General features: G+C 37.5%; 1 long non-coding RNA gene across 1 annotated transcript; it reads right to left on the bottom strand.

Moving 5' to 3' along the window:
* Positions 1-595: 595 nt before the first annotated feature.
* Positions 596-23,766, bottom strand: LOC131635459 (uncharacterized). Its single transcript, XR_009293822.1, has 3 exons — positions 23,662-23,766; positions 23,477-23,596; positions 596-714 (listed from the first exon to the last, which is right to left on the bottom strand). It is a non-coding gene; the product is annotated as an uncharacterized LOC131635459 (long non-coding RNA).
* Between the last annotated feature and the right edge of the window lie 1,344 nt (positions 23,767-25,110).

The raw sequence follows: 25,110 nt of genomic DNA, 5'->3' as shown, positions 1-25,110 counted from the left end.
TTTTCCTCTTTTCTCTCTTTTGCTTTCTGCAGCATATAGAGTGTGTTTCTTCTCTCTCTCCAAAATCTAAGTTATATCAAAACCCCAATTTTGGTTTTCTAATAAAACAAAAACTAATGATTGAAGTTCCTTTTGCCTCCTTTCAGCACCAATAGAATAGGATAACCCAAAAAGTGTCTTTTTTTGTTTCTCACGTTTTTCCTTAAAAGTGTGTCTCCAAAGTCAGACTTGAGAAGCCCAAACACCCATCCTGGTCACGCTCAGTTCGCGGCGCCAACAGGCTGGACGCGGCGCCAACTGAGCTGAGTTGGACACCTCAATTGTTTCATCAGTTCGCGGCGCAACCAAATGTTCGATGTAACACCCCTCTAATACCCCGCGGCAATTAAACAATTATTTATCAGAGTAACATGTAAAGAGGTGCCACAATTCATAAATAAAAGAAAACACACGTTCGGCATATGTCATGCATTCACTGAAAACATCTGATTATAACTCATTAGATAAAAATCATGTTTACACAGCGGAATTGAATCATCAAGTCCACATTACATCATTAATGTATCAGACTTCAAATAAAATAAATCAATAGAGTTATAATCGAAACTCAAAACATCACGTTCCCAGTGTTACATCTATCAGAGCATGACACCGACACAACAACTAAACCGACTTATGAGCTAATCCTCACCAAGTCACGCCGCTACCCTCAATCTGAAAATGACAACAAGTAAGGGTGAGTCTCACCATAGTTAACCAATGTTATTGCATCATAAATAAAAATATATCATAGTTACATCATTCACCCAATTGTTTCATATTCAAACACATCATCATCACACATCCACAGACATCAAGTCATCACATAACATATATTAATCATGTTATAAAACAAATCATGCATACGTATGAAACTGACACTATGCATGTGGTACCAACATCATCAATGGGGAAACCCACCGACCGATCTATCATCATCCAGATACGGCCCTGCCAGCACAGATTCCACACAATGGGAATATTGCCCTTCACTGAATCCTCTCATCTTTAGGATACAGCCCTCATCAATGATTATGAATGCATGCAAACAATATATATAACATACTATCATCATCATCATACTATGAGTAGCATCATCTATACTCATTCATCATCATCATTCATCATCATCATCGTTAATAAGTATGTTCAATATATATATACAATTGCATCATTCAATAAAATCATATATCAATCAATCATACGATTTATCTCATTCTAATCATCATAAATCAAACACCATTCCAAATAGATTAGCATTTTAAAAGTTACTCATCATCGAACTCTTAAAATCACAGAACAGCAAAATCTGCAAGTCACGCTGGCCATACGCGTACCATACGCGTACCAACGGAGCCAATTTTCCACAAAACACAAGCCATACGCGTATCATACTGTGGACCTCCGTTTTTTATCCCGGGCCATACCTCTGTTCTGGAGAGATACGTGAACTGACTCTTTTTTATCGCTTAATGCTTTCGCATTTTTGAAAATTCACAGAGTCGCCACCGACCTTTTATTTTATCCAATTAAGGAAAGGTTTATAAAAGAAACAGAAAAAAGACCTTTAAGAAATTCTGGGTAAGGGGGTAGGTTATACAAAGGGAAGGTGTTAGCACCCTTTGTATCCATGGTTATCCATGGGCTCTTAAGTTTGCTTAGCTCACTTGTCTTTCGATTACTTTTCAATTGCTTTAGAATGCTCATATGTGGTTTCAAATACTTTTGTAAATTGAATTTTGTAATGATCCGTGTGTGGATGTATACAAAATGCTTGTTTATCTTTCGAAAGATGTTTTGAAAAGAACGTTAACTTTGTACTAATCCGTGTTTGGATGTATACAAAGTATTGTCTTTTTTGAAAGTTTTGTTTTGAAAAACAACAGTGTATGAGAATTTTGTTTGTTTTGATTTGAGCAAGCAAACTAGGAGGTCTACCTTGAGTTGTAAGGTCTTTATCCTATTTCCTTTAAAAATCGATCCTTTCACCGGATATAAACAAAAGGTTCGATTTTGTACTCGAAACAGTAGAATTTTGACTTTGATTTTGAAAAGAATGAGAAGGGATTACCTTAAAAGGTGCAAGTGTGATTGTGATTGGATTCAGATATTTTATCTTTGAAGTTAGTGATCTAACGGTTCAATTTTATCTTTGACATACACGCAGTTTATATTTGCTGGAAATTAAAATGCGGAAATGTAAAGTGCGGAAAGTAAATCTACGCTATTACATCGATTGTGCAGGAAATGTAAACAAGCCTATTTACATGAATTTGACATCCTATACATTTATCTAGGAATTTAAATTGCAAGAAATAAAAGGCATGTTTTTGGATTTTTTATGATTTATTTTAATTATCATTAATGCATGATTAATTAAATTAAAATGAAGAAAAAAAAGATGAAAATAGATTTAAACCTAGAAATTAAGTTTAAAATATGTACAAAATATTTGTTAATTAATTTTAAAACAAAACTAATTTTTTTGGAATTTTTGGAATTGATTTGAAATTGATTAAGTTAATTAATACATAATTATACAAATAATTATACAAATAACTAAAACTTAAAGAGAAAATTATTCAAAATATGTACAAAATTAGTTTATAATATATAAACAATATTTAACATTAAGAACAATTTTTTTTATGATTTTTTGATTGGTTAGAATAATTAAAAAGCAAATATATAAATATATACTAATTAATTATGCAAAATATTGAAATTTTGAAGAAAAATAAAATATTTTTATTTCAGAAAATAATATATTATTTTAGAAGTCTAAAAATATTTTTTGTGTATTTTTTGGATTTTTAAAACTATTTTTAATTAATTTTGCAAAGAAATTTAAAATAGAAATAGAAAATATAAAAGGATATGATCAGGTGTGGTGGATAAGTGTGGTCTATGATATGTACTGGCGTGTCAGGTGCGTTGGATGAGCTGGAAAGTGAATCTGAAGGCTCAGATATTGAGACACATGGTAGTCTTGCATTGACTGATCACATGGGATCATAAAGACTTTCAATGAGTCAGTCTGGTCCCACCATGTATGCGTGGACGAATAGAAACAAGGGAGAGAGCGCTGAAGATTGACCAGCCAACCAGGGATGCACGCGTGGAAGTCAACAGGTCTCAATCACTGTTCATCATCTTCTTCACAGATATGGCAACGGTTTTTTCAAGGCTTTGGCAACGCTTTTGGTTCCAGATTTCCTTCTTCATTAAACCTGCATAAACACGAAAATAAATGGTTGCAAACAACCCAGATAGCCTAATTAAGACCCTCTGAATTCATTAGTGGCATTAGTTTTTGCTAAAAGTCCATGGAAGATGTAACTCGAAGCTTCTCAAGTTTAAACACCCAACAATGGTGGAAGGTGTTAGAGGCGTGAAACCTTGCATGATCTACATTGAATCTACTCTAAATGATGTCAGGTACTTAAATCAAAGATTAGATTAAGTTGTTTCACGTGAAAATTTGGAAAACGAAAGTTATGAAGTTATGAGCATGAAGATTATGATACACGTGTTTAGAGTATTAAGGGACTTGTTTAGTGCACCAATCTTACTCTATATGACCTCAAAGGATGATTTGAATGATTGTTTTGTATTGATATTGATTGGAAATATGAAAATGAAAATTACAAAGTTTGGAAATTTTTGTGAGAATTATGATGTTTCTATGCTATGCTTGGGCTATGATTTCGTTCTCTTTGATTGTTGGAGTATGCTAGCCTATTTATAAGCCATGGAGTGCTTAAAAACTAAGCTAAGAAGCCTTAATTGTCTTTGTTGGAATCTTGACTTTTCAAGCTTAAAATTTAAGCCACCATTGCTTGATCTCCACACCTCTTGCCTTAGGCTTTCCTTGCTGCATAATTAAGTCACATGTGGAGGCTTTAGCTTAGAAAATAAGCTATGCTTTATCCTTCCCTTTTTTCCATTTTAATTTAATCTTAAATGATAAAATTAAATCAAAAAATGGAGAAAAATGTTATGGGCTTGGTCTTGGTCGTGGGAGGCCCATAATAACATGGAAATGATGTTTGAACCATGAAAACTTGGCCCCATTTGGAAAAAACACATTTTTGAGCAATGTTGGTTTTATGCATTTTCCAAAATTTAGCCAACTTCAACAAGGTGTAAATCCTTCAATTTTTGTCATATGAAGGAGATCTTAACCTTTTTGGAAACCTCAAAGAGTCCTCTAACCAATGTCTTTGGTCTCATGTAAAAATGATTTTTGATGCTCCTTGTGTGTCCTTTTGAAAAAAGTGTCTTTTTGTTGACTTTGAAAATGACCTGTAATGTCTTTGGTCATATTTTTCAAATGGTGAATGCAATGACCATGGGATCAATTGCATTTGAAAGATAATTGAATTTCCTTCGAAATGAGCTTTGGTTTGAATTTTTTGGATGAAGGATGAGAGAGTTATGATCAGTCAAAGTTGAGTTGACTTTTCAGGCAAAAACCCTAATTTTGAATCTTAGGGTTTTGTTGATTTTTGATCTTTCCTTGATGAATTATGATCATCCAATGATCAAATGATGAATCCTTTGACAAAATATGGACTTTGACAAAAAATTTCATTTTTGACTGTCTGTTGACTTTTTTGGTCAAACGGGTCGTCTGTTGACTGTTTGAGCTGCTGACGGTGCGTCTGAGTGAATTGAAGTTTGAAAATTTGTATGATGGTACTTTGAGATATATGGATGTGTATGAAATCCATTTGAGCTCTCAAAAACTTGTTTCTCCTGTAAAAACAAGAAAACCCTAGTCAGGGACTGTTTATGTAGGAGACAGTTAAGCGTACCTGATTTTTGTGCAGTGTTGAGTCTCTGCTAATCGCATGATATTCAGAAGACTTCTAGAACAAAAATCTTGGAATTTTGAATTGTGAAAGATTGATTTGATTGATGGTACAAAACACTGAGAATTGTACTGCCAGCAGTTTGGCTGTCGACTGACTGTTCAGGTATTGACGTAGCAGTTAGAGTGAAAAATCAACAGTCAAAGTTAATTTTCTTTTTTGTTGTTTTTGTTTTATGTGAAAAATGAAAGTTATTTACATGACTTGTTAAAAACACAGACATAATAAATAACTAATATTTACTGTATGCGGGCAAAATTACCGATAATAACCCTGAAAATCATTTAATGCACAGAAAAATGAATATTTGACTGGCAGAAAACACATAAAATATTATCTGAGTAATTAAGCAATATTATGACAAATAGTACAACATTTAATACTGACAGTACAAATATTACATACTATATTGAACAGTACGACGAATAAACGGTACATTTAAGAAATAAGAAATACGGCAAATTTTAAGAATGACGATTGATAACCCATGCTACAAATAGTAACATGTAGATGATTGGGAGCATAAGCATCCCAGGTCCACAGTGTTCCGGGCTATGTAGACAGAAGAAAGACATGATCACCGTAGCAATGGTGATGACCATAAGAAAACACGTTTCCCACCGCTTTGCCATTTTGTCGGGGAAGAAGAAAGGATGGATTATGAAGTAGAAATTTGAGAGATGAATTAGAATTTGATGTGAGATTTTTATGAAAAAATGAGAGGTATTTATATAATGGAAAGAAGGATAGAGACGTTGGGGAATGATGTGATTCCGTACAAAAGGAAAATTTAAGTGGAAATAAGATTTGAAAGAAAGTGTATGATAGTGTTGGGAAAAAGAGAGATGTAGAGAATAAAGTTAGGATTTGATTTTTGAAAAAGAGATTTGAAAAGATTTTTGAAAATAATGGAATATAGTACCAAAATTAGTGGGAAACAAAAGATAATAATAATCTACTTGTTACCAGTACAGTCTGAGTTTCCTGATTCTGCGCCTGCAAAAAGATTTAACTCTGTACCAATTGTGTCAGTACTATTTATCTGTAAATAAATAAATAGCATGTGTGAAGTAATAAACAGTATTTGGCGTTTGCGTAAGAATAAATTCAACTGCAAGCCAAATTACTGTATAAGAAAAATTCTAAAAACTAAGTATTTCATATGTCAGGATATTTGTTGAAATAAAAATCCATGATTATATGAGACTCTTAATTTTCAGATTGGAGTTTTCTTGAAAAAAGATGCGGGCAAATTTTGGGGTATAACAGTTGCCCCTATTCAATCTTCTTAAACCTGAAGAGATTGTCTGAAATCTGAAGGTAGAAGATGATTGAATATTTAGATGCCCTGAAAATTTGCACTTACCTTGATCAGAAGAGATGTTGGAAGTTGCATTTGAATGTCGTCTTCGAAATGTTGTTGGCAGATTGGAACATTACCTGAGATGGGCTTTTAGATGCCACCTGGTAAATGAGTTGAGGGTTTGTTCATTAGAATGAATCCATTGATTATATCTTGATGAAGGATTTGAAAGTCTTTGTGTTGACTGTTTCGGAACCGTCCAAGGTTACGGCTTTAAGTCTTGGAGGATGATTGCTACGGAACTTGCCCAAAGTTTTTTCTGCTTTAGATTTTGAAAGTTGATCATTGTGGAACCGTTTGAGGTATCAGCTTTAGATCTTTGATGTTAGATCATTCTTGAACCGTCTGAGGTATCGACTTTAGATCTTCAATGTTAGATCGTTCTGGAACCGTCTGAGGTATCGCTTTAGATCTGCAACGTTAGATCGTTCTGGAACCGTCTGAGGTATCGCTTTAGATCTGCAATATTAGATCGTTCTGGAACCATCTGAGGTATCAACTTTAGATCTGCGATGTTAGATCGTTTTGGAACCGTCTGAGGTATCAACTTTAGATCTGCGATGTTAGATCGTTCTGGAACCGTCTGAGGTATCAACTTTAGATCTGCGATGTTAGATCGTTCTGGAACCGTCTGAGGTATCAACTTTAGATCTGCGATGTTAGATCGTTCTGGAACCGTCTGAGGTATCAACTTTAGATCTGCGATGTTAGATCGTTCTGGAACCGTATGAGGTATAAACTTTAGATCTGCGATGTTAGATCGTTCTGGAACCGTCTGAGGTATCAACTTTAGATCTGCAATGTCTGTTTTTGAGTTGGTAAGTGATCAGAATGAATCTTCGGCTTGATTATATCTGAGAGAACTGTTCATGGAATTCAGGTGAACACTGCATGTGATTGAGAACATCTTTGTTGAAGATATCCGTCTACCTGAAAAATCAAGTTAGTGATATGCAATGTTTATGATGCATGTAAGTGTGAGATATTCCCGGAGAAATATGCATGTGATGTTGTGTATGAATATGCGTATGAATATGCGCATGATGCATGATGTATGAATATGATGTATGAATATGATGTATGAATATGAATATGTGATGTATGAATGTGAGATGTCGAGATTTTATTTGGGAAAATAAATTTCCGCCAGTCATCTGGATATGACTATATTGTGATCGTTGATGATCTTTTGTCTTGTTTGAGTACCCTTGGCTGGGGAAATTCTTTGAGAACCCTGGTATTCTGTTGAAGGATCTTTGAATATCTCTTGAGAATGAAAGGTAGCTGGAAGTTCTGATGCCCTTTCAAATGGGAATGAGGAAGATGCATAATCCTCCGATGCACTATCTGACCAAGTCCGGGTGCGGGGATCACACCTTCTGAAGATAGTAATCTGGAACAACCCTGCTGGGGGATAAGACTTCTTTTGAAGAGAAAATCTTTTTGAGGAATTTGCTGAGAAATGCGTTTCTCTTGGGGATTTTCTTCTGATGGGATGATGTCCAGATAATTGGGACATTTCTTGAATGATATTCCTGTTTTTCCTGGTAAACATCAATCATATTCAAATGCACATGTTCATTCAAAATTATCATTGGGACGCTTACGTATTTAAACAGAACAAGTGAAAATGGTGATTTTTGAGCCTAAGCTGCATTGATTTTTGAAAAAGAGCCATGATAGGCTGGTTAGCACAGGGAGACAACAATCCTAGAAGTAGGAAACTGTCAGAAAGTTTTGGAAAATATTTATAGAGATAAATAGCTATGTGAAAACAATCCAGTCAAGTTTCAACTCTGCTATTGCCAATCTGTCCTCGAGCATCTCATCCCTCACTTGTTGGAAGAAAGTGAATGGACTGATCGGTGTCTTTGAGGTGTTGAATCTTGATGGTGAGTAGGCAGCTGAACGGAACACTGTTGTATGCTTCATTCCCTAACTTTTGCCTAGGCCGCCCTTTCAGGTTTTCAGCCTACCGGGATAGTATTTGTTTAGTCTCTAACTTTTGCCTGGACCGCCCTTTCGGGTTTTCAATCCACCGAGACGCTCATTTTTTTGCCTAAGTTGCCCTTTCAGGTTTTCAACTTAGCGAGCTGTTTTTTTTCTTTTTAAGAGAAGTATTTTTTGACTATGTCCGCATTCACAGGGTGTGGGAAATCCTCGCCATCCATGGTGGTAAGCAACATGGCGCCGTCGGAGAATATTTTCTTGATTATGAATGGTCCCTCGTAGGTGGGAGTCCATTTGCCTCTGGGATCACCTTGTGGTAAGATGATGCGTTTGACAACCAAGCCACCAGTTTGGTATGCTTGACTTTTGACTTTTTTGTTGAAGGCTTTGATCATACGCTTTTGGTATAGCTGACCATGACAAATAGCTGCGAGCCTTTTCTCATCAATCAAGTTTATCTGGTCCAACCGTGTTTGAATCCAATCGTCTTCGTCTAGATTGGCTTCTTTCATAATCCTTAGGGAAGGAATCTGAATTTCAATTGGAAGAACTGCCTCCATACCATAGACTAAGGAGAATGGAGTTGCCCCTGTTGAAGTACGCGCAGATGTGCGATAACCATGAAAGGCAAAAGGCAACATCTCATGCCAGTCTTTGTAGGTTACTGTCATTTTTTGTATGATTTTCTTGATGTTCTTGTTGGCAGCTTCCACCGCGCCGTTCATCTTTGGTCGATATGGAGAGGAATTATGATGCTTGATCTTGAACTGTGTGCAAAGTTCAGTAATCATTTTGTTGTTTAGATTTGTGCCATTGTCCGTGATAATCCGTTCAGGGATGCCGTACCGACAAATGAGATTGTATTTGATGAACCGGGCCACCACATTCTTGGTAACACAAGCAAATGAAGCTGCTTCTACCCACTTTGTGAAGTAGTCAATAGCGACCAGGATAAAGCGATGTCCGTTGGAGGAAGTAGGTTTGATTTCTCCAATCATATCAATACCCCACATTGCAAAAGGCCAAGGAGCCGTCAGGACGCTTAATGGAACTGGAGGTACATGTACTTTGTCAGCGTATATCTGGCATTTGTGACATGTTCGGGAGTGATGATGGCAGTCTGTTTCCATGGTAGACCAGTAATAACCCGCTCTCAAGATCTTTTTAGCCATTGTATGTCCACTGGAATGAGTACCGAAGGCACCATTGTGTATTTCTTCCATGATCTGTTCTGCTTCCTTCTTGTTTACACAGCGAAGTAAAGTCGAGTCATGGTTGCGTTTGTATAAGGTTCCATTGCTTAGAAAGAATTTGGCAGCAAACCTCCTTAGAAACTTTTTGTCATTAATGGATGCCCCTTCAGGGTACTCCTGAGCTTCGAGATATCTTTTTACTTCATGGAACCATGGTTTTTCCTCGGTTCCTTCGGTATTGATCTCATTGCAATAGGATGGTTCATCTTGCCTGTAAATGGTGATCATAGGCGCCTCGTTGTCCCACCAGACTTTGAACATGGATGACATGGTAGCTAAAGCATCAGCTAGTTGATTTTTCTCGCGTGGGATGTGTTCGAAAGTGATTTCTTCGAAGTAAGGAATCAAACTCAGCACATATTCTTTGTAAGGAATTAGATTCGGGTGCTTCGTGTCCCATTCCCCTTTGACTTGGTAGATTACCAAGGCCGAGTCTCCGTAGACTTCCAGGAATTTGATTCTTAGATCGATTGCAGCTTTGAGACCCAGAATACATGCTTCGTATTCGGCTATATTGTTAGTGCAATTGAAGCATAATCTGGCAGTAAACGGTGTGTAACTTCCTGCGGGGGAAATGATCACAGCTCCGATGCCATTGCCAAGTGCATTAGAAGCTCCGTCAAAAACCATAGTCCACCGGGATCCTGGCTCGGGTCCTTCTTCTGGTCCTGGTTGTTTGTAGTCATTGACTAGCATAATGTCTTCGTCTGGGAAGTCAAAGTTCAATGCTTGATAATCATCCACTGCTTGATGAGCCAGATGATCAGCTACCACACTTCCTTTGATTGCTTTTTGTGAAGTGTATTGAATGTCATATTCTGTTAAGATCATTTGCCATCTCGCTATTCTTCCAGAGAGAGCAGGTTTTTCGAACACGTATTTGATGGGATCCATCTTGGAGATTAGGAAAGTGGTGTGATTTAGCATGTACTGTCTTAGCCGGCGAGCTGCCCAAGCTAAGGCACAACAAGTTTTTTCGAGTAGTGAGTATCTTGTTTCACAATCGGTAAACTTTTTGCTAAGATAGTAGATTGCGTGCTCCTTTCGGCCGGATTCGTCATGTTGTCCTAGTACACACCCCATTGAGTCTTCTAACACAGTTAGGTACATTATCAGAGGTCTGCCTTCCACAGGTGGCAACAAGATTGGAGGTTTTTGGAGATATTCTTTGATTTTGTCAAAGGCTAACTGGCATTTGTCATTCCACCTTTCCACTTGATCTTTCTTCAACAGTTTGAAGATCGGCACACAAGTAGTAGTCATGTGGGCAATGAATCGGGCGATGTAATTTAGACGTCCCAAGAATCCTCTGACTTGTTTCTCGGTACGAGGTATAGGCATTTCTTGAATGGCTTTAACCTTGGCGGGATCAACCTCAATACCTTTGCTGCTGACGATGAAACCTAAGAGTTTGCCGGATCTTACTCCAAAGGTACACTTATTTGGGTTCAGTCGCAACTTGTATTTCTTGAGTCTGTCAAACAACTTGTGTAAATGACCCAGATGTTCTTCCTCAGTGTTGGATTTTGCAATCATGTCATCGACATACACCTCTATTTCTTGATGAATCATATCATGAAATAGCGCTACCATTGCACGTTGATAGGTTGCTCCTGCGTTTTTCAGACCAAAGGGCATTACTTTGTAACAAAAGGTTCCCCAGGGTGTTGTGAAGGTTGTTTTTTCCATGTCTTCGGGTGCCATCTTGATTTGATTGTACCCTGAGAATCCGTCCATAAAGGAGAATACCTTGCATTGTGCGGTATTGTCAACCAGTACATCGATGTGTGGTAAAGGGAAATCATCTTTGGGGCTTGCCCGGTTCAGATCTCTGTAGTCCACGCACATTCTGACTTTCCCGTCTTTTTTAGGTACAGGCACGATGTTAGCTATCCAAGGAGGATAACTTACAACTTTTAGGAATCCGGCATTGAACTGTTTTTCAACCTCGTCTTTGATCTTTTTTGACATATCAGGCCTACTCCTTCGTAGTTTCTGTTTGACTGGAGTGCTACCTTCTTTGATTGGCAGGCGATGAACTACAATGTCCGTGTCAAGGCCTGGCATATCTTCATAGGACCAGGCGAATATCTCGACGTAGTCTCGCAGCATTTGAATCAGTCTTTGCTTGATGCTGTGTTCTAAATCAGCCCCTATTTTGACTTCTTTCTTTTCTTCGTTGCTGCCCAAGTTGATGACCTCAATTGGCTCCTCGTGAGGCTGTATGGCCTTGTCTTCTTGTTCTAGCAGCCTTGCAATTTCTCTTGGCACTTCACAATCTTCCTCACTTTCGTCCTCAGTTTGGTAGATCGGATTTTCAAAGTCATGACGGGCAATAGCAGAATCGTTGTTGACTGGATCCAGAGTGTATGTGAATCTGCATGTTAGTTATGTGAGTGTGTGTGAAGAAAAAAACATAGCTATTTGAAAGCGAAGAAAGAAGGAAAAAGGATCATAAAATTTAAATATGCAAGCGTCCCATGATTTTATTGAATGCACATGATCATGATATGATAAGCCCTTATAGAAGGACCGATGTGCTAAGGCACACGGCTTTCAAGCTCATGGTTCGATTGTTCAGGAACCATTCTTATCTTTGCACAATATACACAAAGAAAACAGGAAATGGCATTTACTCCTGGTCAAAGGAGATCACATCCTCAGCTTTCCAGTTGTTCAATCCACTGTTGTGAGCAGGGGGTACCCAGCTGTTCCAGTTGTAGTTGTCTTCTTCATCTTCCACAGCATTGATTTCATTAGTGGGAAAATGAGCCGGTGATCCTTCGGGATAAGGGATATACTCTGCTGGATACGAGAGCCCAGGCTGAGATATCTCTGTTGGCTGAGCGAGATGCTCGATAAGGCCGTCCCATGCAGTCGGGATGATGTTTTGAATAGAGACTTGTGCATCCTGATGAGGAGTGTATTGTGACAGAAAGCAACCCTCGTTATTTGGTATTTCCCTGGCTTCTTCAAGAGCGAAATTGTCATCGTACTGTTCATCCCATCCAGTTGGGACAATGTCCTCCATAGCAATTTGTGAGCTCGGAGGAGCGGAATATTTCACCATATAGTCATATTTGCCGCTGGGTTCTCCTAGCGTGTCCCATACTTCTTTGGGTGTATTTTGATATTGCTCAGTGACGGGACTTGTGAAACTTTCGTCATTTCCAATTTGATCACCCCATCCAGTCGGGGTAATGTCTTCCATAGCAATATAAGAATTCTGAGGTGTGGTATACTGATAATTATACCCGCCGTTTGGTTCTCCCACAGCATCCCACATTCCCATGGAAATGGGTGGAATCTCATCTGGATATGGCTGAATGATATGGTTCAAGAACACTCCTTCATCTTCAATAGCGTTTACTTCTTGGCTGACGAAGTGTGACATTAATCCTCCAGAACGAGGACCTTGATCATTCTTTTGATTTTCACTATCATAGCCCAGGCCTAGCTTGTCAGACTTGTAGGGTATATCGGGAAGCTGTCCCCATACTGTGCAATCACCCTGTTCAATCATGGCTTTGGCATCTTTGAGAGAAGCCATAGTTGTAGTTGGAGTAGCAGGAATATGCTTGGTGGTAGAGACATCTGGGGAGACCACCTCAAATGATTGGCATGGAGTTTCGATGAATTCGTCCTCCAACTCAACATATTTGGAATTGCTTAGGTGACTAACCACATATTCCTCTTCGCCATAGACTGTGACAATCTTTCCTTTTACTGGATATTTTAACTTCTGATGCAGGGTAGAAGTTACAGCGTTTGCCCCATGTATCCAAGGACGTCCAAGTAAACAGGAGTAGGCTGGGTGAATTTCCATTACGTAAAAGATAGAATCGAAGATTTGAGAACCCACTCTGATTGGGAGATTCACTTTTCCGTATACCGTTCTGGTTGACCCGTCAAAGGCTCTTACCACAACATCACTTGGTTGTAACACAATTCCTTCGAAGTCAAGCTTTTCTAGTACTGTTTTCGGTAACACGTTCAAAGAAGAACCGTTATCTACTAGCACATGAGATAGAGTGGTGCCATTACATTCAATGGAGATATGTAAGGCTTTGTTGTGATTTTTTCCAGCAGGGGTTAGATCCACATCGGAGAAACCGAGACCATTGCTCACGGTTAGATTGGCAACACAATTCTCAAATTGGTCGACTGAGATCTCTTGAGGCACATGCGCAGCTTTCAGGAACTTCATCAGAGCTTTGGCATGAGCTTCTGAATATTTTAGCAGAGATAGCATTGAGATTTTTGAAGCAGTGTGCCCCAGTTGCTCAACAATATTGTAATCACTCTTGCAGATGATTTTCAATATTTCCTCCATTTCTTGCTTTGATGGATCCTCAGCAGTGATCTCCACCGGGGTTTGAACTTGTTCAACTTGTGGCTCTTTGCCTCGAGCGTTGTTATCTTGATTAGGAACTGGGACTCGGACTGGACCAGCAGCAACATTTGGAGAAATTTCTGGTGAAAAGATTCTTCCACTTCTCGTGATCTTGCTGGTACCCACAATATTACCCACAGTTGGAGTAGTTAACTTTGCGGTCTCTTCAGTCGAGGTACCCTGCTTAATTCCATGAACATAAACATTAGTGTCATATCCCCATGGGACAGCTTTGTCTGAGGAGTATGGAAATGGAGTTGGACTAGCAATGACTACTGATGCCACTTTGAGTGTAGCAGAAATTTTGAATGGAGCCTTGGCAGAGATTTTGAATGGTAAGCTGGAGATCACTGAGGCATCCTCTATTCTCATCCCGTTTGCAAAGACTTCGCACAGCACGTCCATAGAAGGGAGCCTCTCAAACATAATGATACGGCGATCCATCCATTTTTGAATTCCCATCCTCAGATTTTCACAACCATTGGGCAGGCAGGAGCAGTAAAAGCAGTCGGGGTCACATCCTGGGAAGTAACCAGCTCGGATTAGCTTTCCTTTGACTTCGCAGAGTGGAGTTGATAATTCGTTCACATCATAGATGTAAACAGTGTCCAGGATAGCGTTAACAGTTTTGTCATGCTTTGGCATAGGTGCTGTGATGACATTTGGAGTTTCTGGAGGATCGAACTCAATTTCCCCAGCATCTATCATATCTTGTATTTTATTTTTCAGGGCCCAGCAGTGATCTGCGTCATGTCCTGGAAAGTTTGAGTGGTAGGCACATGTTGCATCAGGGCGATAATTTGGAGAGGAAGTGTTGACATTCTTTGGAGGACCTTTTAATGTGATCAGATCTGCTTTTAGCAAGTGCTGCAATGCCTGAGAGATTGGCATGTTGATTCTGGTGAAATTTCTTCTTGGTGCATCTGGTCGATGCGTATATTTTGGCTGTTGATCTTTTTGAGGTGCAGATGCGGAGATCAGAACTGCCCCTACAGATTGATGCTGCTCACTTTTGCGACTTTTCTGAATTTGTGTTGCATTGACCTCATTTCTCCCGCTGATGGGCCTTTTTGTAGTACCAGAGGAGGAACCTATTTGAATTTTTCCATTTTGAATGCCACTTTCGACACGTTCTCCGGTCAGTATCAGGTCAGTGAAACCTGATGATGAGCTTCCCAGCAAATGGCTATAGAAAGGGCCAGTTAAAGTGCCCATGAACATGTCGACTAGTTCGCGATCAGATAAGGGTGGTTGAACCCTTCCAGCCATATCTCTCCACTTTTGTGCATATCCTTTGAAACTTTCTTTTGGTCCCATAGACATGCCCCTTAGTTGAGTACGGGTTGGCGCAAGATCAGCATTGTATTGGTACTGTTTGTAAAAAGCAGCAGCTAATTCTTCCCAAGTATGAACCTTGGTATTTTCCAGCTGGTAGTACCACTCGAGTTGTGTACCCGACAGACTTTCTTGGAAGAAGTGAATCCACAACTTGTTATCCGTTGTATGAGGTTGTATCTTCCTTACATAGGATCTCAGATGTAGTTTCGGGCAAGAAACTCCATCATATTTTGCAAAGACAGGAACTTTGAATTTTGGAGGGATAACAACATCCGAGATGAGCCCTAGATCATTGAAATCTAAGCCAGGTATTTTTTGTATCTCCATAGCTTTCATACGGTCTTCCACCTGTTGGTATTTTTCATCATCCGGTTCGTCCCCAGAATGATCATTTTCTTCATTTAAAGAGAGAGAGGGTTTAGCAGAACCCTGGTTGCTTTGATTGTCTTCTTGTTCATCATCACCGACTGTTTCAGGGATCGGTGGCTTTTTGAACTTTTTGACTGGGATTTTGATCTTCCTTTTCAGGTGACTCAAGCCTACAGATCCTTTGGGCTTCTTTTTCTTCTTGATTATCAGGGCTTTCAGTTCTTGTTGCCCCTTTGCCAGTTCCAGAATTGCCACTTGAACTTGGGCATTTTGTGCTTCGAGATTCTTGATGCTCATTTCAGATTCCATCTCTTCTGACTGAAATAAACAGCGAGAAGATGAGAAATCCGTCATGTGAACCTGTTATGCAATGTGTATGACTGGATGCCATGTGTATGCAATGTATGAAATGTATGTGCAATGTATATGAATGCAATGTATGATATGCAATGCATGAAGTGAAATGTGTGTGCAATGTTTCAAGGATCTTAGAGTTTAGATTTGTTAAAGAAGAAACAAACGTTAGTTAATCAATTATTATTTTTTTTTTGCTTCTTTTTTCTTTGCCTCATTTGGGCTTACAAGACAGAAATAAAATAAATGATCCTTCAGGTCTCCCGTGGACGCTTTCTCTTTGCCCCCAGGAATGTGTTGATCTGCTGTTTTTCTTGAAGCTGTCCGGTGAGCTCCAATATCCTTCTCTCATAGTCTTGACAGTATGATTTGAAGGTGTCTCTTTCCTCTTTGAGTTGAACCCAAGATTTTTGCAACTCTTCTAGGTCAGTTGGCATGTCCGGGTGTAGAATAACTTGAGGTTCATATCCTTCGACCTCTGGTTCAATAGTCACAGGTAGAACAGCAGGATATGGCATAAGGATTTTCTGAGCATGAGTGCGGACCCATCTGAGGTAGGGTTCCATAGGAATAGAATTCCATTGCCCCAGAGTTTTGCTTTCTATTCTATAGACACTGCCCCATGCATGTATGAACCTTCGTCGGTGTCTATGAGAATCATTCTCGTAATCAAACACAATGCCATGGATAATCATGTCATGAGGACCGTTGCTCCTTGCATATCCGAATTGGCGTACAGCTAAAGAGGGATTGTAAGTGATGCCTCCTTTGATGCCAAGGAGCGGCACATTAGGGTACTCTCCACAATGATCAATGATAGTAATGTCTCTTTGAAAGAAGTTGTTCCACCGGATATCTGAATGAGACAAAGACATAATCCTGCGAGACCATTGCATTCTTTGTTCATTTCTCAACACTGATCGGGGAAGATGAAATGTAAACCACCTAGCCAGTAGTGGTATACAGCACATGAGAGTTCCTCGTTTCTTCATGGTACGAGTGTGTAGAGAATGTAGAATGTCTCCCAGCAATGTTGGTACCGGGTTACGGATTAGGAAAAGGTTGATGATGTGTACACTTATGAACTGGTCGGGATTTGGGAATAAAACCAACCCATAGATCAAAAGTGCCATAACTTCCTCAAAAGCTGGATAACTTTTGTTTTCTAGCAGTAGTCGAGCCTTTTCCAACAAGAACTTGGCAAGCAAACCCTTAACTCCACTCTTTGTTTCCCAATTGGACTCGATTTCTGATTTCCGCAGATGTAAAGCAGCAGCAATGACTTCAGGTTTTGGAATCCTTTCTAAACCAGTGAAAGGTAATCGATTTCGAACAGGCAATCCAATTAGTTCAGAGAATTCTTCCAAAGTGGGTACCAACTGGTAATCAGGAAAGGTAAAGCAATGATGTTCAGGGTCAAAGAACTGGAACAGGACCCGTATCATGTCTTCTTCAAATTTTGAGGTAACCAAATGGAGTAGGTGACCATGCCTTTCAGTGAATTGAACATTCCTGGGGAATTCTGACACTAAGTCTTTTAGTTCAGATGGTATCGTTGAGATGTTGATTCGGATGTAATCTTTGGTGGCGGGAGCCATTACCTGCAAAAACAAAGGTAAACTCTTTGATCCTTGAAGTGTTTGGTGCAAAAAATGATATGCTTATGATGCAAACATGTGGCACACAAAAACAAATCAAACAATAGCCTTAGGTTTAAAGGCTTGCATGGAGCTGATAGGTGATACCCTCCCCACTGAAGTTGAGTTGGTTAAAACCTGTCCTAGAACAGTATTCGGGTTCTATGATCCTTGGAAGTAACATCTCAATACGGCGCTCGAGCGGCCGATCAAAATATTCCTCGAGGATAACTAACTTCGATCAATTTCAAAGCTAGCCACTTAATAGGCCATAAGTCAAGTTCAACTAAAAAGGTTCTAAGACAAATTAGTGTTTAATGACATTTCGGAAGCCTAATATACTCCTTGATCGTTTTCAAGGGACATCAGTATAAACCAAAGTATCGCACTAATGATGACTACCAGATCAACCGTATCGGTACATGCCGTACAGTTTCCTTGGTCTATTGTCATATACTTAAGGTATCTCGAGATTCGGGTTAGAATCTTTCACACAAGCAAAATACCCAAACAAACCTTTGAAAAATAGAGCAATCAAGTCAAACAATTGAAAACATCGACCTATTCTCTTAAGGTAACCCCTTTTGAAAACATTTTGTTTTTTGAAAGTATCTCCCCAGCAGAGTCGCCAGTTCTGTGGACCTCCGTTTTTTATCCCGGGCCATACCTCTGTTCTGGAGAGATACGTGAACTGACTCTTTTTTATCGCTTAATGCTTTCGCATTTTTGAAAATTCACAGAGTCGCCACCGACCTTTTATTTTATCCAATTAAGGAAAGGTTTATAAAAGAAACAGAAAAAAGACCTTTAAGAAATTCTGGGTAAGGGGGTAGGTTATACAAAGGGAAGGTGTTAGCACCCTTTGTATCCATGGTTATCCATGGGCTCTTAAGTTTGCTTAGCTCACTTGTCTTTCGATTACTTTTCAATTGCTTTAGAATGCTCGTATGTGGTTTCAAATACTTTTGTAAATTGAATTTTGTAATGATCCGTGTGTGGATGTATACAAAATGCTTGTTTATCTTTCGAAAGATGTTTTGAAAAGAACGTTAACTTTGTAATAATCCGTGTTTGGATGTATACAAAGTATTGTCTTTTTTGAAAGTTTTGTTTTGAAAAACAACAGTGTATGAGAATTTTGTTTGTTTTGATTTGAGCAAGCAAACTAGGAGGTCTACCTTGAGTTGTAAGGTCTTTATCCTATTTCCTTTAAAAATCTATCCTTTCACCGGATATAAACAAAAGGTTCGATTTTGTACTCGAAACAGTAGAATTTTGACTTTGATTTTGAAAAGAATGAGAAGGGATTACCTTAAAAGGTGCAAGTGTGATTGTGATTGGATTCAGATATTTTATCTTTGAAGTTAGTGATCTAACGGTTCAATTTTATCTTTGACATACACGCAGTTTATATTTGCTGGAAATTAAAATGCGGAAATGTAAAGTGCGGAAAGTAAATCTACGCTATTACATCGATTGTGCAGGAAATGTAAACTAGCCTATTTACATGAATTTGACATCCTATACATTTATCTAGGAATTTAAATTGCAAGAAAAATAAAAGGCATGTTTTTGGATTTTTTATGATTTATTTTAATTATGATTAATGCATGATTAATTAAATTAAAATGAAGAAAAAAAAGATGAAAATAGATTTAAACCTAGAAATTAAGTTTAAAATATGTACAAAATATTTGTTAATTAATTTTAAAACAAAACTAATTTTTTTGGAATTTTTGGAATTGATTTGAAATTGATTAAGTTAATTAATACATAATTATACAAATAATTATACAAATAACTAAAACTTAAAGAGAAAATTATTCAAAATATGTACAAAATTAGTTTATAATATATAAACAATATTTAACATTAAGAACAATTTTTTTTATGATTTTTTTATTGGTTAGAATAATTAAAAAGCAAATATATAAATATATACTAATTAATTATGCAAAATATTGAAATTTTGAAGAAAAATAAAATATTTTTATTTCAGAAAATAATATACTATTTTAGAAGTCTAAAAATATTTTTTGTGTATTTTTTGGATTTTTAAAACTATTTTTAATTAATTTTGCAAAGAAAATTAAAATAGAAATAGAAAATATAAAAGGATATGATCAGGTGTGGTGGATAAGTGTGGTCTATGATATGTACTGGCGTGTCAGGTGTGTTGGATGAGCTGGAAAGTGAATATGAAGGCTCAGATATTGAGACACATGGTAGTCTTGCATTGACTGGTCACATGGGATCATAAAGACTTTCAATGAGTCAGTCTGGTCCCACCATGTATGCGTGGACGAATAGAAACAAGGGAGAGAGCGCTGAAGATTGACCAGCCAACCAGGGATGCACGCGTGGAAGTCAACAGGTCTCAATCACTGTTCATCATCTTCTTCACAGCTATGGCAACGGTTTTTTCAAGGCTTTGGCAACGCTTTTGGTTCCAGATTTCCTTCTTCGTTAAACCTGCATAAACACGAAAATAAATGGTTGCAAACAACCCAGATAGCCTAATTAAGACCCTCTGAATTCATTAGTGGCATTAGTTTTTGCTAAAAGTCCATGGAAGATGTAACTCGAAGCTTCTCAAGTTTAAACACCCAACAATGGTGGAAGGTGTTAGAGGCGTGAAACCTTGCATGATCTACATTGAATCTACTCTAAATGATGTCAGGTACTTAAATCAAAGATTAGATTAAGTTGTTTCACGTGAAAATTTGGAAAACGAAAGTTATGAAGTTATGAGCATGAAGATTATGATACACGTGTTTAGAGTATTAAGGGACTTGTTTAGTGCACCAATCTTACTCTATATGACCTCAAAGGATGATTTGAATGATTGTTTTGTATTGATATTGATTGGAAATATGAAAATGAAAATTACAAAGTTTGGAAATTTTTGTGAGAATTATGATGTTTCTATGCTATGCTTGGGCTATGATTTCGTTCTCTTTGATTGTTGGAGTATGCTAGCCTATTTATAAGCCATGGAGTGCTTAAAAACTAAGCTAAGAAGCCTTAATTGTCTTTGTTGGAATCTTGACTTTTCAAGCTTAAAATTTAAGCCACCATTGCTTGATCTCCACACCTCTTGCCTTAGGCTTTCCTTGCTGCATAATTAAGTCACATGTGGAGGCTTTAGCTTAGAAAATAAGCTATGCTTTATCCTTCCCTTTTTTCCTTTTTTAATTTAATCTTAAATGATAAAATTAAATCAAAAAATGGAGAAAAATATTATGGGCTTGGTCTTGGTCGTGGGAGGCCCATAATAACATGGAAATGATGTTTGAACCATGAAAACTTGGCCCCATTTGGAAAAAATACATTTTTGAGCAATGTTGGTTTTATGCATTTTCCAAAATTTAGCCAACTTCAACAAGGTGTAAATCCTTCAATTTTTGTCATATGAAGGAGATATTGCCCTTTTTGGAAACCTCAAAGAGTCCTCTAACCAATGTCTTTGGTCTCATGTAAAAATGATTTTTGATGCTCCTTGTGTGTCCTTTTGAAAAAAGTGTCTTTTTGTTGACTTTGAAAATGACCTGTAATGTCTTTGGTCATATTTTTCAAATGGTGAATGCAATGACCATGGGATCAATTGCATTTGAAAGATAATTGAATTTCCTTCGAAATGAGCTTTGGTTTGAATTTTTTGGATGAAGGATGAGAGAGTTATGATCAGTCAAAGTTGAGTTGACTTTTCAGGCAAAAACCCTAATTTTGAATCTTAGGGTTTTGTTGATTTTTGATCTTTCCTTGATGAATTATGATCATCCAATGATCAAATGATGAATCCTTTGACAAAATATGGACTTTGACAAAAAATTTCATTTTTGACTGTCTGTTGACTTTTGTGGTCAAACGGGTCGTCTGTTGACTGTTTGAGCTGCTGACGGTGCGTCTGAGTGAACTGAAGTTTGAAAATTTGTATGATGGTACTTTGAGATATATGGATGTGTATGAAATCCATTTGAGCTCTCAAAAACTTGTTTCTCTTGTAAAAACAAGAAAACCCTAGTCAGGGACTGTTTATGTAGGAGACAGTTAAGCGTACCTGATTTTTGTGCAGTGTTGAGTCTCTGCTAATCGCGTGATATTCAGAAGACTTCTATAAAAAAAATCTTGGAATTTTGAATTGTGAAAGATTGATTTGATTGATGGTACAAAACACTGAGAATTGTACTGCCAGCAGTTTGGCTGTCGACTGACTGTTCAGGTATTGACGTAGCAGTTAGAGTGAAAAATCAACAGTCAAAGTTAATTTTCTTTTTTGTTGTTTTTGTTTTATGTGAAAAATGAAAGTTATTTACATGACTTGTTAAAAACACAGACATAATAAATAACTAATATTTACTGTATGCGGGCAAAATTACCGATAATAACCCTGAAAATCATTTAATGCACAGAAAAATGAATATTTGACTGGCAGAAAACACATAAAATATTATCTGAGTAATTAAGCAATATTATGACAAATAGTACAACATTTAATACTGACAGTACAAATATTACGTACTATATTGAACAGTACGACGAATAAACGGTACATTTAAGAAATAAGAAATACGGCAAATTTTAAGAATGACGATTGATAACCCATGCTACAAATAGTAACATGTAGATGATTGGGAGCATAAGCATCCCAGGTCCACAGTGTTCCGGGCTATGTAGACAGAAGAAAGACATGATCACCGTAGCAATGGTGATGACCATAAGAAAACACGTTTCCCACCGCTTTGCCATTTTGTCGGGGAAGAAGAAAGGATGGATTATGAAGTAGAAATTTGAGAGATGAATTAGAATTTGATGTGAGATTTTTATGAAAAAATGAGAGGTATTTATATAATGGAAAGAAGGATAGAGACGTTGGGGAATGATGTGATTCCGTACAAAAGGAAAATTTAAGTGGAAATAAGATTTGAAAGAAAGTGTATGATAGTGTTGGGAAAAAGAGAGATGTAGAGAATAAAGTTAGGATTTGATTTTTGAAAAAGAGATTTGAAAAGATTTTTGAAAATAATGGAATATAGTACCAAAATTAGTGGGAAACAAAAGATAATAATAATCTACTTGTTACCAGTACAGTCTGAGTTTCCTGATTCTGCGCCTGCAAAAAGATTTAACTCTGTACCAATTGTGTCAGTACTATTTATCTGTAAATAAATAAAAAGCATGTGTGAAGTAATAAACAGTATTTGGCGTTTGCGTAAGAATAAATTCAACTGCAAGCCAAATTACTGTATAAGAAAAATTCTAAAAACTAGGTATTTCATATGTCAGGATATTTGTTGAAATAAAAATTCATGATTATATGAGACTCTTAATTTTCAGATTGGAGTTTTCTTAAAAAAAGATGCGGGCAAATTTTGGGGTATAACACATACGCATACGGACAGAGTCAAAAACCCACACAAAACAGACACATACGCGTACCACAAGACCATACGCGTACCAGCCAAGCCCCATACGCGTACCATACGCGTACCAGCAGAAAGACACATTTTAGTGCACAACGAGGAGCGTACCATACGCGTACCACCTCCCCCATACGCGTACCATACGCAAATGGGCAGCAGTTCTCAAAACCTGCGACTTACCCATTCGTCTTCCTCGCAACTTCACCTGTACAACCTGCAATTTGGATCTAAAACCAAAATTTCTGCACTTCTAAACACATGGTAATTATCTATCATCTATAGTCTATTAATCCATGTCTATTTCATTCGATCCAAACATAATTCCACTCAATCTTTTAGGGATTCATAATCATAGGTTTTAACATACACAATCATCACACTGACACAATCAAAATATGGAACCTATTGATCTAAATAACATTCCCAATCAATATCATCATTCACAACACGATAATAGAGATTAAATGGAGAGTCACCCCTTACCTTAGCCAAGAATATGGACTTTTCCCCTTCTTCTCCATCAAACCCGTAAGCCTCTTTTCTTCACTTTCAGCAAGAATCTCCAATCTTCAAACCCGCTTATCTCTCTCATCGAGAACTTCCCTGGCACGAATTAATATATCAAATCGAAGGAAATTTCGTGTAAAATCCGAATCTTAAAGAATTACCTGATTTGGAGCTACGAGTAGAGAGTTATGGCCGATTTAGTGGAGGCTGTCCAAAAGTTGCGAAAATGGAGAAGATGGAGAGGAATATAAGTTTTTATTCATTCACTCTCTCTATTCCGGTCCCAAAATGTGATAAGTAGTATTATCCACCAAACATGGCCTTAAGTTCACATGCAAGGAATATTTAGAGTCCATAATACCCTCCAACTAAAAGATAATTACAACCTTGCCACTTAGTTGGTTTCTAATTTCCTTCTTTCTCTTATTTTATGAAAAATAGAGTAAATCTTTTAGTAGAAAGGCCTACCCTTAGCACCCCTCTTTTACTAACCACAACACTGATCCAATAACTCTATTTCTCAATTTAATTCAATAAATCCAACCAAAATACCGACTAATCCAATTAATAATTTAAATTCCGATTAAATTAATAATTAGAAAATATGGGGTGTTACAACTCTTCCCCACTAAAAGAGTTTTCGTCCTCGAAAACATACCTCAATCAAAGAGCTTCGGATAGGAGTCCTTCATCTGACTCTCCAGTTCCCAGGTAACAGTTCCATCAGTCGGTCAAATCCATCTGATATTACCAACAGAAAACATGTTTCATACATCCAAATCTCAACCCTTACGTCACATTTGACCATCAAAAGGTGTACCACTCGCTATACCTCTAAAAGATTGACAACAATAGAACATTGAGGTACAACCCATACAATACGCCTAATAACTAAGTAATATAATTACACAACCATGGTATGACCACACCCGATCAACACTGCAGTAAAGAATTCCATCTACTGAACGTACCAACCTTAGACACACTCTTCCATCTGGGCGATAAAATAATACTTACACTTTTCACCGACTGCTTCCTCCAAGAAACTCAATAATCGTATTCTTCATACCATTGAATTTCAACTATCTGACTCCTCTCAAGTCATACAAGCAATTATCCAACACGTTACATTCCGCTTTTGCTGCACTATTTTGATTACTCGTTATAATCATCATTACCAATTAGATTTATCAGTTTTACCCAATTCCGACTCTCTTTACTCATTCGTCCAAGAATTCCTTCTTTATCATACATGGTACTAATCTACTACTTAGCAATACTTACTCGCACTCAAAACAAAATCCTGATTTACTTCCTCTATTTAAACATTCTAACCATCAGAACGAGTACACACAAGTAATTATAATCACACTCATCAGCCTCAATATACCATTTCTCACAGAATAGCTCAAACTGAGTCCTTTTCTTCTCTAAGAATTAAATCAACTTCGTTCTTCATAGAGTATAATTCTTCATTATATCTGAAAATCTACAATAACATCTTTCAACAGCACAAAATTATTATAGCATCATATAGTATCAACTTATCGTTTTAACTTTGCCGAATGCATACTCGTCAACCACGTACAACCATAATAGCATGTTCATCA

This window comes from Vicia villosa, unplaced genomic scaffold (assembly GCF_029867415.1).
Source record: "Vicia villosa cultivar HV-30 ecotype Madison, WI unplaced genomic scaffold, Vvil1.0 ctg.001489F_1_1, whole genome shotgun sequence".
Taxonomy (NCBI): Eukaryota; Viridiplantae; Streptophyta; class Magnoliopsida; order Fabales; family Fabaceae; genus Vicia; species Vicia villosa.
Note: the sequence above shows the minus strand (reverse complement) of the source record. Positions and strands in the feature narration are given on the sequence as shown.